We start from the raw sequence: 15,552 nt of genomic DNA, 5'->3' as shown, positions 1-15,552 counted from the left end.
TTCGTGGTCATAAATAGTTGCTTCGTTTTGATAGGGTTCTGAGTTCTCAAGGCTTGGGTTAAAATTTTTAGAAAAACGGTAAACAGATTCAGTAACTGGGATCACGCTATCCATCTGTGGCCTATCTCTATCAGGGAAAAACGCGTGATTAACTGCTCTCCAGAGCACGCAGGAATCCTTCAGCTTCCCTACAATCTCCAGGTCCACCCAAGCTCTGGCCCTTATTTCAGTCTTTCTGGCTGTGACAGTGACCATGTAAAACTACCTAGCAGAGCCTCACCTGTATCATGTCCCTTGGGTGCTCCCTAAGGGCCCCATTAAACCAGCCGATCTTAGCAGAGCAAAGGTGTTTTTATTTATTATAAGTTTTTGTGACATGTAAATGCTAAGAGTCACAAAAGCATTAGTGGTATTTCTAGGGTCCCCCTGCTGGGTTATGCTATAGTGGATTAGCTCCTGCTTGTGCTCGACCATTATTCATGAATGCGCCTTATCCACTTGGCTCCACTTAATTCTGAGCCCCTTATTCTTTGTAAATTCAGTTACTTTACATGGGGCCTGACTGCCCTCAAATGTACATTTAATATAAAGATGTAATATTAAAGGATTATGATTGTTAATACAGCTTTCAGCCAGCTCATAGTTTAAGAAGAAGGGAATTAGGGTAGATGAGAACACATGGTCAATTACAGAACCTGAGTCTATACCATGAAAAGTTGGAAGAGCATCAGGTGTAGAGCTCCTGAAGTCCTGTGCACACAATAAATTGTTGGACAAGAGTATTCTATTTAATGTGTCTCCATAGGAGTATGTCTAAAGTACATGAGTTGTGAGTCGTAGTTATCGTACAACCCACAGAGTGCTACAGTTTCTGGGTTACAGGTATAAATATTAAAATCCACCATCCTAAAAATCATAAAATCCCTTTTCAGCTGCTATTATATATTATATGCAAGGATAGATCCAAAATATATGTGGTGGCTGCTCAACTCTTCAGAGTGGTTTTAACTATGTTATGCATATATGTATAGCGCATATTTTACCCGGTGGGTATCCAGGTGCTTGTAGAAGGTGCGGTGCTGGCTCTGGCAGGGGCCAATTGCGAGTGAAGTAAAGTCCCTAAGGTCCTTTTCCATCTTATGTAGACCCCGACTTGATCTTCCTCAACTTAGACAATGGACATAACCATATTCTCTGATTAATGCAGAATCATTTTCATGTCTACCTTTCGACGCAGATGTTGCCAGACCGTATCTTTCTAAGAACTGTGATATAATCAAGTTCTTCAATTAATTACATAGATACAACATGTATGGCAACATTTGTTTGGGTCAAATGTCCTATTCTCACCATGTCAAGGTTTGCTAAGAAAACACACAGATATATGACCAAGATAAAGTAATCTGAATTGACATCCATTAGCCTTATATGTCCATAAGGAGACGTCTGAAACGCATACTTTGACACACATAATCTATATCAGACATTCCTAAACATATGTCAGAAATGGCAATCTCTGATAAGATTTAGGTTATGAGGACTGTCATTGACCACATGTCAGTAGAGGTCCTTCGCCCAGATTATCATACGAGATTCTGCCATAGACGGTCTCACCTACTGCCAGCGCACTTCACACTTCACGGAGGATATATCACACCTAAAGCTGATAAAGCCACATCCCAGAGGAAGACCGACTGACTGCTACAGCAATGGATGTATGATCTTCGCGGGGAACACTGTCTTCACGCCTGTCTGATAAAGGCAGCCTTTGCTGTCAACAAGGTATGCAGTGCGCCTTTTACCCTAAGAAATTCTAGACTGCGCGTTGCTCTGACTTTCATGCTCACATAGTAGCGCGTAGAAGTAGGCATTAGGGTCTTAAGTTCTAGATAACATTTTAAATTACATTTTAATAATGTTGGAAATGTTCATCTTGTTCTCGTTATTTCTAAGGTATCTAGTTGTTGTTTTAATATTATTCTGTGCAGTTGTTTTAGATGTAATGAGAAACAGATTGTTCCTGCAGTAATTAATACTTTTAACATAAAAGTATTTATTTTTCTTAGTACAGTGTGTGTGATACTGTGAATAACGAAATAAGGTTTGTTGCTGTTTTCACTGTGACCCGATCCCTTTATTGGATTGTTAGTAACCCAAAAGGAATAATTCTTGATCAACTACACATTGAGTAGTGTTTGCGGGGCTGCAATAACTTGTCTTTCACATTCTTTGTGGTGTAGTGAATCAAGTTCACCTTTGTTACCCATGGTTGGGAAAGCACCCCTTGTAGAGGTATGCCAAAGTCGTAACTTACGTAACAGAAGAGGCAAGTTTTCAGTTTCTTGCAGAATTCAAGGACTGAGCTAGTGGCTCTGAAGTGTTAGGGGAGGTCATTCATGAACTAAGTTCACCCTTGTTACCCATGGGTGGGAAAGCACCCCTTGTAGAGGTATGCCAAAGTCGTAACTTACGCAACAAAAGAGGCAAGTTTTCAGTTTCTTGCAGAGTTCAAGGACTGAGCTGGTGGCTCTGAAGTGTTAGGGGAGGTCATTTAAGGCTTAGAATCTTGGTACATGAAAGCATGCCCACCGGCTCTTCAGATGTGAGTGACAAGGGCTAGCAGGCATCTGGTCAAGCGGAGGTTTCTGGTCTGAGTTTGGAAGTTGTTGCGTCTGTTAAGGTATGTGGGCCCTAGAGTTTTTAGGGCTTTGTGCGTGTATGTGAGGTATTAGAAAAGTGTATGTTTGTGGATGTGGAGAGAGTGGACGTCTTTGAGATGTGTGGAGATGTGTGTACAGAGAAGGAGTCTGATCATTAATCTTGGTTATGTGTTTTGGGTGACCTGCAGTCTCTTGGTGGGCTGAGCGGTGATGCCGAAATAGATTCTGTTGCCCATAGTCCAGTTTGCTGGTGATAAGAACCTGAGTGACGGTTCTGCGGGTGTTGAGCAAATTCATTGGAAGATTTTCCTGAAGGACTTGATTGCATGGAAATAGGAGGAGATGTCTTGGGATGATTTGGCTGATCATCGATAGTTGGTTGCCCACTACTATCCCTAGATTCCTGCCTTGAATGGCCAGGATGGGTACTGATCTGAGTTTGGCTGGCCACCAAGCTGAGTTCTGCATGGAGGTGTTTTTTCCTAAGAGTACCTCCTCCGTCTTGTCTGAGTTGAGTTTCAGACAGTTGGTCTTCATCAGACATGCAGGTGGTGAACTTAGCCCCAGTGTTGGGGTTTCACTGGAGAGGGCGAGGATGAGCTGGGTGTTTTGGTGTATGAAAATATTCTGATTCTGTGGGTTTAGATAATGTTGGTGAGAAGTGCCATGTAGGCGTTAAACTGCAGCAGCAGAGGTGTACAGTACCAGGCTGACTGACTGGGTGCTTGTGGTGAGGAAGAAGCGGCTCCACCAGAGATTGAGTCCTCATATGACGACTTCATGGCGGCATTGAATGAGGATCGGGTGGGCGACGGTGTCAAACTCAGCTGAGAGGTCAAGCAGGATGAGTGCTGCAGTGTCTCCTGTATCCATGATCAGGTGGATTTGTCATTTCCAGCAAATAGAGCCATCTTGGTGCAGTGGTTGAACCTGAATCCAGATTGAGATGATTAGAAGAGGTGGTTGTTGTTGTGGTGGTTGGCCAGTTGTTCGTTGATGAGTTTTACTAAGACTTTAGCAGGGTAGGGAAGTATGGAGATCCATCTGTAGTTTGCCAGAGTCTTCAGGTCTGCTGAGGTTTCTTCAGAAGGTGTAGTATGGTGGTGTGTTTCCAGGCATCCAGGAAGGTGACTCTGTTGTGGGAGTCATTGAGTATTGGGGTGAGCGAAGTGCAGATGGGGTCAAGTCTTTTGATGAAGATGAAATGTGGGCATGGATTCGATGCAGCTCTACTGTAAATGACACACATGGCCAATGCAGTTTCCATCACAGCGATGGGGGGCCAGCAGGTCATTGCAGTTTCTGGGGTGTTCATCCCGTTGGGTTGGAGGGCAGCAAGGGTGGATGAGTCTGGTTGGGTAGCAAAGTTTTAAATGTTGCTGATTTTGTCGCTGAAGTAGTGGGAAAGTTTAGTGCAGGGCCTTGTGATGGGACGACGGTTATGAAAATGCCAGAGGTGGGGGTGAGGGTGGGGGGTTGAGGTGAAGTCCTTCACTATGGCAAACATGGTGATGATTCGCTCGGTCACTGCTGATTGTTTGTTGGATCTTAGTTGCTGATGGTAGAACCGTAAGACTGATATGTAGGTGGTTCTGCCATTCAAATTGCTTGCAGTGGCATTTGGTGAGTCTCAGTTCTTCTGTGTTCCAGCTTACTTGCGGTCTGGTCCTTGGGTTGGTGATGGTCTTGAGTGGGGCTTTGGCATCTGTGCAGAAGGTGATCCCGGCATTGAAGTTGGTGATGGAAAGTGAGAGGTCGTTGTAGTGCTGCAGGAGGCGGATTTGGAGCTCTTTGGTCCATGTTTGATTGAGAATTCTCTTCCATTTGTGTTGGGTGGTTCTAGAGGGAGTGGTTCTGTTTTGGTAGGGGACGATCACCTAGAATGAGATGATTGGGTGGTTGCTCCAGGAAAGGGGGATGTGCTAGTCCACCAACATGTCCGTGAAGATGGGGAAGAGAGGGTCATGGAGACGTCTGGCAGAGTGGGTGGGGTCCTTCACTTGTTAGGTGAGTCCGAGTGTGTTCCAGGAGGCTGTTGGTATTATGGTCTTTGTGGTCTTCCAGGTGGTACTTGAGATAGCCGGGTAGGATGAAGGAGCTGGAGTCAAGCAGCAGTGGGCGATGAAGTCTGAGATTGTGTTACTAAAGTTGTATCATGGTTCAGGCGGTCGGTATATGAGGACTCTTCACTATGTGGTGTTGCTGGATATGCATAGTTTGAAGGTCAGGTGTTCCAGAAGGTCTCTTGAGTTCACAGATTTATTGGAACAGTGGATGTTTTCTTTAAAGATGAAGGCTATCCCTACTCTGGGTTTGAAGGTTCTGTCCTGTGTTACGATCCTGAAGCTAGAGGGGGATCGCCACTGCGATGTTGGGGTGAGCCAGACTTCGATCAGGAAGTGGAGGTCCAGGAAGAAGTTGTGCAGGAGGTCCCAGATTTCGATGTTGTGGCTGACGAGTGAGTGGGTGTTGGGAAGGAGGCAGGTCATGGTGGGGTGTGTGTTGTTCGAGGGGTGTTGTGCAGGGTTTGTTGTGAGCGTCAGTGAAGGAGGTAAGGTGGGTGAAGGGGCACACAAGAGAAGTAGCAGGTGGTGCAGGAGAAGACACCTTCCATGTTAGCGGGAAAGAGGTGGGTGCAGCGTGCAAATAGTCTTCTGGTGCTCAAAGTATTAACCTGTCAACCTTGCTGTTCAGATATGTCAGTGTTGTGCTCAGGTTTCCAGCCCTTCAAAAGTGATCAATGAAGCTTAAATATGCCAAGGATGATTAGTGTGTGCAAGGCGACTACTCACTGTGTGGTGGTGTGAGAGAAGGTACAGGGTTGCCCATTGATGCATATGCCAGTGCTGTTGCTCAGGGTGATAGGGCAAGCGCACGCTATGCCTTACCCTTATGTTATTCATCAAACAGGCCCACGCATTAGAATTATGACAGTGTCATGCAATATCTACATTTCCCTACTTGTTTGTAATTCATACATTGCCAGTTGTGTATTCCCATTTCCCCACTGGATATAAAGCACTCATTCAATTCTTTATGTACACTGTCCGTAAAGCATAAATTGCCATACTTTTGTCTGTCTAGACTTTAAATCGCCATTGCATCCTCCCAATATGTAAAGGACCATTGTCAGCTTGTTCATCTCCACTACCTAATTTCCCACATTTCTCTCTCTCCTCTCCCCTATCCTCCCACCTGGTGTGCTGTGGACTGACAAAGAATGAGGTACGAACTGTGAAGTCTGCTGTGAAATTTTCAATTTGACATGACCTCAGTCGTACCTATCATTAAGTATTAAAATCTCAAGCAGTATTTTCCTTTAGTCCAATAAATGAATGTCACCAAAGTGAAACGCCAGATGTTCGTGGCATGTGTAGCCATAGATACACATGTTGTGCATACTCCTGCCTTCTAGTGTTGGGCTTGGACATGTAAAGCTTGTTTTTTTTTGTTTGAAGAGGGTCTTTTGAGTCGCGTGGTATAGTGACTCCTCCCTTATGCAGTATTACGCATGAACATCAACTCCATAGTTAGATGATTTCTTCCGCCATCAGGTTTGGACATGCTTCATCAATGCCCCGTTTTGATGCTGCGTGGCAGACTTTGTCGGAGCCTCAGGAATTTTCTCTGTTTCCGATAGTTAAATAACAATCTGCGCATCCATTTCTTCCATTCAACTATGCCGTAGTCAACGGTTTCTGCTTCAAGAGACATCTCCCCAGGCAAGGGTGTGGCCTGAATGGGCCTTCTTCACTGCTTCTCACCTTCGAGAATGGTCACAGGGTAATGTAAAAGACACCCTTCGGATACTGTCCACAGTGCCACTCCAAGTACTCGTGGAAATACCAGCACCTAGTCTGCAACCTGTGTCTTTCCCCAGAACACAACGAGTCTTCCTGCTCCATCTGCCTTGCGTGCAGGTCCAAGAAAACCATCCAGAATCATCAAGACCAAATAAACTCACGACACGCAATGGAGCACCAAAGGGGTGAGTAGATCCCCTATCTCTTCAGAGTAGATGTTCAACAGGAGGAAACCAAAAAGGAAATCGATGCTGGGTGGGTAACAGCATTCAGCCCGGAACCAGAGTCCATATAGGAGTCTGAAGACCCAGATCGGCAGCTGGCTTTGACACAGCAATATGGCGCCATGCAGTGAGTACCGCACCCGACCAAGGCACTCACCACCCCTCCAGAGGCCGGGCTTTCTGCCCATGTTCTCTGTTGACCCAACCGTCACTGCTTTTGAGTCCTGGTTGGCACCGATCCTAAGCTTCGGAATTTATATCAGGGCCTACTCCAGCACTGAGTCAGCACTTCAAAAGCAAACCCTCCTCGATGTCAGCAACATCTTTGACATTGAGAGACGCTTTAGAACCGAAATACCCATCAACACAGAAATTCACTTCAGGTTCCAGGATAAGCTCAATGCCAACCCCTGCATCGGAGTTGAAATAGCTGCCGACAGGGAAACTAACTCCAGAGCCGAAACACACATCAGCCTCAAAGATAACTTTGAAGTCCAGACAACCAGCAAAACACTGTTGCCTCTCTAAAGCGGTCTCAGAAGGACAGAAGCAGATTCTTGAACATCTGCAGGAAGAGCTGGACTTTGCACTACGATGGCTAGGTATTCATCCTTATACAGGGAAAATTATCAACAAGCCTCCACTTCAGATCCATTAGACTCTTCCTCAAAAGAGACAGCTCATCTTTGAGGAACAAATCCCAATGGAGCACTCACCACCTCCTAAGCAGGAAAAAAAGACATGCCAGGGGTAAACGCCTCCTACCACAACCATTTGCTTACCCTCCACTTCCTCTGACACCTCCTCCTCCACCTTCTCCACTGCCACCAACTCTCCTCCCCCACCACAACCACGACCTCCACTACAACCCCCATTACCACAGGTGTCTTACCACTCATATAATGGGTAAGTTAGTCCCCTTCAGTCGGTTTCGATGATGTTCCCTTTACCCAGAATCCACAGGATGATCCATGGAAGGACTACGCTGTGGTATCTACAGGATCCAGCAATCCATAATTGTATCCGGAAAAACCTTCTCCCCCTGATGACACCACCTACTATTCAAAGGGCAGTGCTTTTCCACAAAGTAGACCTTCAATCTGCACAAAAAGAGGAGGGCTTTCATCTTGGTAGAAACCCCTTCACACTCACACGCACACACACACACGCACACACACACACGCACACACACACAAAGGACCACCCAGTTTCTGCCAATGTTTAAAGGCATGCTCAAGTCTATGCATAATGTGTTTAAAGAAGCTGTGAAGGCTAGAATTGTTACACCAAGTGTCGATAAAAAATATAAGCCTTAGCCTTCTGATCCACCATACATCACTGGTCAGTTCCCACCAGACTTTCTAGTCGTGCATGCTGCAGGTAAAAGATCTAATGCACAAGAGACTAGAGTTGCCCTGCCCCCAGATAGGGAAAGCAAAAAATATGATGAAGCAGGGTAGAGAGTTGCAGTACAATATGCAACCCATTGATGGGAGAGGATGTAGACTTACGGCTAAAGTGCTCGACCTCAAAGCTGGGGAACCGGGTTCGAGTCTCGGCAACGATGCTCAACATCCGGTGGTTCTGGGCAAATCACGTAATCTCCTGTGCCTAACAAAAAAAATGAACGTGTCCATCTATAAGGGAACTGGTGCTCATGTAAAGCGCTCTGATTCCTGATATCTTTGGCTCTAGTTCGCGCTATATAAAACTCTTTAAAAAAAAATAAAAAATTGATAGATTGCCAATTCCATGGGACTGTTGACAAAGTATGATTGTGCCCACTTGGATGAGATGGAAGAGCATATACAGCATCTACCAGACCAATACAGACAAAGACCGCAAGAAATAGTATGAGAAGGTCAAAACATCTCTTTGGTTCCATCAGGTATGCTCTGGATGCGGCAGACACTGCAGCACGAGGGGTTAACTCAACCTTCCTTATTAGGATGCATGCCTGGCTTCAACTTCTCCCGATTTAAGCCAAAAGTTCAACAGCATCAGATCAACTTACAGTTTGATGGAGAACATCTTTTGGTCCTCAAGTTGATCAGATGATAGAGAAAATCAAAAAAGATACTGACACTGCCAAGGCAATGGGAGCTTTACAGTCTCCACTCCCTCAAACCACTTTCCGTTGCTCACAATTTTGTAGGGGTTCCAGCAACCACTTCCCCAGAGACGCACACCACTTATCAAAGGCAGCAACAGCACACCCCACCTAATAGGGGGTACTTTAGAGGGTCTTACAGAAAGCATAACCGCAGAGGCAGAGGTAGGGGAGGAGCAGCTAAATCTGCCACACCTACCAAACAGTCACTCCCTTTCCCTCCCCCGACCACATAACATCTGTCGGGGAAAGAATGCATTGGTTCCAACTACAATGGCGCAATATCACTTCCGACCAATGGGTCCTAGATATTGTGGAGCACGGGTAATGCCTCGAAACTCACTGCAACATCGTCAGTAATGCCACCACGACCACACTCCCTCTACCCGCAACATATGTACCTTCTCAAAGAGGAAGTACAGGGTCTATTACAAAAAGGAGTCATAGAGCCAGCGCCACCACAGAAACAAGCGGGTGTAATCACTGTATTTACTCAGTCCCAAAAAGGATGGTTCTCTCAGGCACATCCTAGACATGCAGCCTCTCAACAAGTACATCAAATGAGAGCATTTCAACATGGTTAGTCTCCAAGATGCACACCGTTCCTAAGACAAGGCGACTTCCAGTAAGCCCTGGATTTAAAGGACGCCTACTTCCATATACCAATCCACCCAGCACATCGGTGTTATCTCAGGTTTGTTGTAAGTTGCCAACATTATCAATTCAGAGCTCTACCCTTTGGAGTCACCACAGCACCCTGGGCCTTCACTAAATGTGTGCAGGGGGTTGCAGCTCACTTACAGAGTAGCAGCGTCCATGTATTCCCTTACCTGGACAATTGGCTCATAAAGAGTGCAAATAAACAACGTCTTGCTCACACACAGAAAACACTGGAGCTACTCCACAATCTTGCTTTACCATAAACCTGGGAGAATAAAATCTACAGCCATTACAAATTCAACCCTTGTTAGGGGCAATCCTAAACTGAGTGGGAGGGTGAACCTATCCCAGCCCCACTTGAATCCAAGCTTTTCAGTCTCTTGTGCCTCTTTTTCAGCCAACTCATCAAAAAACAGTTTGCAAAGTCATGCGCTTGTTAGGGATGATGGCATCTTGCATCCCCACTGTACTACACACCAGGCTTCACATGTGTCCACTCCAAGAGTGGTTAGTGGAGCAATGGTCACAAGCAGAGGGTCGCTGGGAGGATCTAGTGTTATTAAAGGCCAGTGCATATCACTCTCTGAAGTGGTGGAACAGAAAAATGTGCATCAGGGCAGGCCTTTTCTAGACCCCACTCCACAAGTGACCGTTACCACAGATGCATATCTCATGGGTTGGAGAGCACACCTACAAAACATGAATGTTCAAGGTCTGTGGACTCCCCAACAACAAGCATTGCACATAATTTACCTGGAGTTGTTAGTGATTCAACTAGCAGTCAAGGCATTTTTCCGCTGCATTAATCACAAAACAGTCCTAATATGACTGCCATGTACTTTCTTCAGAAACAAGGGGGCACAATACTCACCCCAACTGTCCACGTTAGCAGAGTATTTGTTGATGGGGGATACACCACAAAGTCCACCTTTTAGCAGAGCATCGACCGGGAGTGGACAATGACTTTGCAGACTTTGCAGCAACAATTCCACAAGTGGAAACTCTACCCTCAAGTCCAACTCCTATACTTTCAAATATGGGGTTTTTCCGACATAGGCCTGTTCGCAACCACCAAAAACACAAAATGCCCAAGCTTTCCCTCCAGATTCCCACAGTCCAAGGGAAATGCACTATGGAATAACTGTTCGAGGATATTTTCCTATGCTTTTCCATTTCTCCCACTACTTCCATATGTAGTTGGAAACTATGGCAAACCTCCCTTACACTAATTCTAGTTGCTCCCCTGTGGACCAGATAACCCTGGTTCACTACCCTTCTCAAGCTCTCCCTAGTTCCTCATCCAAAGCTCTGCAACAATTTGGGCCTTCTCTCTCAAGATCAGGCAAATCTAAAGTATCCCAATCCAAAGCAACTGAACCTAGTGATTTGTCTCCTGAAATCCTAGATTTGGGTAGCTTAATTTACCCCCAGAGTGCATGGATAGCCTCGGGAAAACAGGTTGCCTCACCACTAGGGGTTGCTATGCAGCAAAGTGGAAGAGATTTGTACACTAATGTCTTCCTAAACAGATCAACCACAGGCCCAGGACATTGTCTCCTTCCTTTTTAATTGCAATGCTCAGGACTAGCTTACACATCTATTTGCTTACATATGGCAGCAGTGGCAGCATACCTAAAAAACAGGGAACAGTCCTCCCTCTTCAGGATCCCTGTAGTCAAACATTTCATGGACGGTTTGAAAAGAGTCAGACTACCGTCAATACTATCCTTGAATTTGAATATAGTTTTTACAAGATTAATGGGGCCCCTTTTGATTCCCTTCATTCTTGTCTGTTGCATTTTCTATCATGGAATAAAGCCTTCTTTGTCGCTATTAACTCTGTTAGGCGTGTAAGGGAGATTCAAGGTTAAATCTAGAGGAACTTTTTTTCAAAGTACATTCTGACAAGATAGTTCTTCAAAGCAACCCAAAATTACTACCCAAGGTGATATCTTTTTTTCACCTCAACCAAACCATGGAATCACCAGTTTTCTTTTCCCATCTAACAACAGTAGCAGAACGACGACTTCATACACTAGATGTTTAAAAGAGCCATTATGTACTATATAGATAGGACCCAAACATTTCACAAAACTCAACAGTTATTTGTAGCCTTCTCTAAACCATGTAGATGGACGACGACGGCTATTTTAAAACGGGGAATTGCTCGCTGGCTTGTCAGGTGTATTCAAACATGTTATGTCAAATCTAAAATACAACTTGTAGCACCTCCAAGGCCACACTCTACTAGGAAAAAAGTAGATTAAATTGCTTTTTTAGGCAATATTCCAATTGTGGACATTTGTAAGGCTGCTACTTAGTCCAAATCACACACTTTTGCTAAACACTATTGTGTGGACGTACTTGCAAAACAGCAGTCCCAGGTGGGAGAAGCTGTTCTACGTACACTTTTTCAGTGCTCTGTAATATCCTCCGACTAGCCTCAACCTTACAGGGGGAACTGCTTTCTAGTCTATGCACAGAATGTGTATCTACAGCTACACATGCTATGAACAGAATATGTTACATACCCTGTAGACGTCTGTTTGTGGCATGTAGTGCTGTAGATGCACATGTGCCACCCTCATCTCTGGAAGCACTGGGTTGGTGCAGATACCCTACTCCCTTTTTTTATTTTCTCTTGCTTATTACATGAACATCTTTATGCTTCACTTTACTATCTATCTTACACCCGCTGAGTAGGACAACAATCTAACTTTGGGGTCGATGTTCATGCGCAATACTGCATAAGGAAGGAGTCACTATACCTCGTGATTCAAAAGACTTTCTTTGAACAAAAACAAGTTGTACAAGTCTGAGCCCAGCACTAGATGGAGGGGGAGTCTGCAAAGCATGTGAATCTACAGCACTACATGTGACAAACAGATGTCTGTAGGGGAAAGAACATAATCCTTACTGTGTGCATTAAGTTATTTATGTACGTAATGTTTTTGGACAATACGTTCCTGACAGTGAGTTGCTGAGCACGTTTACGTAGTGCATGTGCATGATTTACAAGAGATGATGGCAAAGATAACTGAGCTGTAACTCAGCAGCAAATTACAGTAATTTATGCAATTAACTTTATCGTAAAAAAAAGTATACCAGACGCATTTGTAACAGCACCTCACATAAAACCTGTTCATTGTTTACATAAGATGATAGCACAAATAACTGAACCGTGGATCAGCAACAAATTATAGCTATCTGTACAATTCAAGGACCTGTCAAGTAATAGAGTATAATTAGAATTTGTACAAAAAGTAATGCATTAATACAACTGAGATTAATATGTAAACACCCTCAAGGGATACAATCTGCTAGAAACAGCACATCATTGTATCATTAAGGAGGCAAGTTAAGGTCCATAAGATATTATTTCAGAGCCTACTAGAAGGTTGAGAAGGAGATTGTGGTCGGGATGGCTGGTGGAATCACATTCCAGACTTCAGGATGTAATCGGAGAAAGATTGATTCAATGTTCCTTCTTTTTTTGAAAACTTAAATGTCCAATAAAAAGGTCCACAAACAGCAACTTTGGTTTGAATCTCCTGAGAGCTTCAGCTCCTTGGCCAGATAATGAGATAGACTGACGTGTAGGCCTCTGTGCAGTAAACATGCAGATTTCCAGGTGGATCTAACCTGAATGGTAAGCCACCTCAAAGAGCATAAAATATGGGTGTTATGGTTACATCTGTTGATCCCCGATATCAGAAGAGCTGCCGCATTAAGGGAGGCTTTTAGAGGGGTCTGATAGCTTTTGTCAATACCAAAAAAGATGGAATTTTCATAAGCTACAAAATACTAGGGCTACGTCTTTGAGGTCTTACGCCAGAAAGAAGGGGTTAATAACCAGGACAAGACTGAGTTGATGGTAAGCATTTTAGCTGTTTTGTTAATATGTTTATGAAGTTTGAGTCTGTTGTCAAGTGTAAATGTCAGAGACTTGGCCTTTTCAATGATAGTAGAGGAACAGCGCCAAACTGTGAGTGAAATAAAGACATGACGTGGAAAAATAGTATTAAAAAAAAATGTAGAATTTTGGTTTTGTTCCAGTTGAATTTGAGGTGATGAGCAGTCAACCAGCATTATCGGCCACATGTATCAAAGTATTTTGCATCTGCAAACGGTGCAAATCGCTAAATACGCCCATCTGCGATTACAAAAGGGCCTTTCTGAATGTGTGAAAGGCATTGGTATTCGCAATTTAGGTAATCAGAATTTTTTGCGGTTACCTAAATTGCGAATGGAAATAGGGAATTGCAATTTGTGATTCTGTAATGCACATGTAAGAAGCCTTTCCTAAATGCGAACTCTGCATTTAGGAAATGCTATTACCATTGATTTCAATCTGATGGTAAACATGAGCCATTTCGGAAATTTTAAAAAATTATGCCTTTTCCAAAATGCCATGTAGCGCACACATGCCCCTAGGGCTTGTGTGTACCTTACATGGGTACCTTTTTTTTTGGGGGGGGGGCAGGGGTCCTTAGGCCCCGTGCACCTTGCCTTTGCTTTACCTAATTTGCAATTACCAATTAGGTAATCGCAATTTAGGTAAAGCAAGACCATTCGTACCTATTGACCTTGAGACCCATTGGAATGAATGGAGTCACAATTTCAAATAGTGATTCTTTAATTGCGTTTGCAATTTTTAAGGAATCACAGTTATGGAATGGCTGTTTCCTGTCTGGTTTGTTACATTGCTTTTTGCAATTACCAAATAGCTATTTCTTAAAAATTGCTATTTGGTAATCTCAAAATGCAGTCTTCATATATGTGGCCCTATGTGTTGACAAAGCTGGGCACCATCACAGAGATATCTTTTGGGAAAGTGGCCATCATATATAATGGGGTATCGTCTGTATAATGGTCATAGGAAATTCCTTGATATTGTTGCCCAGTGGTTCGAGATACAGATTGAAGAAGGCAGGGGACCGAAGCAAGCCTTACGACTCATTGAGAAACGCAAACAGGGCTTGAGGTGATTGGGGTGGGAAGAAAGAGCGAAGGCTGTAGTTCTCTCACTGCTTAGTCAAAAGTATCTGATGACTACTGCTCTCCTCTCCACTACATTCAACAGCGCATGGGTATTTTAACCAGCCTCTGAACCAGCAGAAATGCTGCTAATCGGCAATCCAGTAAGACAATGAAGACTGCCTTTCTTTGTTGACAGTTTTGTCTATTAAGCTTAGCATCAGCAATACCAGCACTTCTAAGCAGAGCCGCAATACGTCTTATGGTAGTGGCACAGTGTCCGCATTTGCAGTCGGACATTGCAGTAACATTTCTCAGCTTATGTTAGTTGTTTCTAAGCACTGTAAATAACAGATGGTACTATTACCCAGTTTAATGGTATCTAATTTTTCAACCCTTCAACCTCAACTGAATTACAGTCAAAAGTGGCACTGCCAGTATATGAACTTGGGTCCTGCAGGTCACACTACATGTCGTAAGTTTGTTAGACTATCTTGCCATATTCAATTAGATAGACTGGCCCACCACTTCGCAGTACGGTTGCTTTACCTTTTATGGAGAGTACCAGCACTTCTGAAGAGGGTTGCTAAACCTGTTTGGGGTTGCTATCATTTTTCAACATGGCTGCTAAAATTTTCAAAGGTCGGATCAATAGATCCCAGAAAGCTGCTTTGCATTTTAGGACAATATTATCACTTCCCAATAGGGTGTCTATTCTTGTAATTAAACCGCACATTTATAAACCGGAGGCAGATATTATATGATTTAGAACAGTGCCGTAGCTAGCCCTTTGTCCGCCAGTGGTGGTTCCTGCGTTTGCCGCCCCGCAGTGGCCGCATTGAAGAGCAGGGGGTGCGGGGGGGCTGGTGATTGCTTCTCAAAATGGTAGGTAAGAGCGTGGGGGGCCACTGCCCCCAAAACTTGTGCCGCTAGTGGCGGATTGCACCCCTGGGCCCCCTTGCTACACCACTGATTTTGAAGTAGCATAATCTCTCCTTAATTCAACCAATTAATCAACAAAACTATTCGTTTTTTTACAAAGTTGAGCAACCACTGTTAAAAATTAGTATCAGAGGCTAAAAGGTGGCAATACTGTGTATCCATAGCCTCAAAACTTA

General features: G+C 44.1%; 1 protein-coding gene across 1 annotated transcript in view; it reads left to right on the top strand.

Annotated features, from left to right (window-relative positions):
• CACNA1I (calcium voltage-gated channel subunit alpha1 I) overlaps positions 1–15,552 on the top strand; it is a 580,458-nt gene that overhangs the window by 111,431 nt on the left and 453,475 nt on the right. The window lies entirely within an intron of this gene.

This window comes from Triturus cristatus, chromosome 4_2 (assembly GCF_964204655.1).
Source record: "Triturus cristatus chromosome 4_2, aTriCri1.1, whole genome shotgun sequence".
Taxonomy (NCBI): domain Eukaryota; kingdom Metazoa; phylum Chordata; class Amphibia; order Caudata; family Salamandridae; genus Triturus; species Triturus cristatus.
This window is presented reverse-complemented; position numbering and strand designations above follow the sequence as displayed.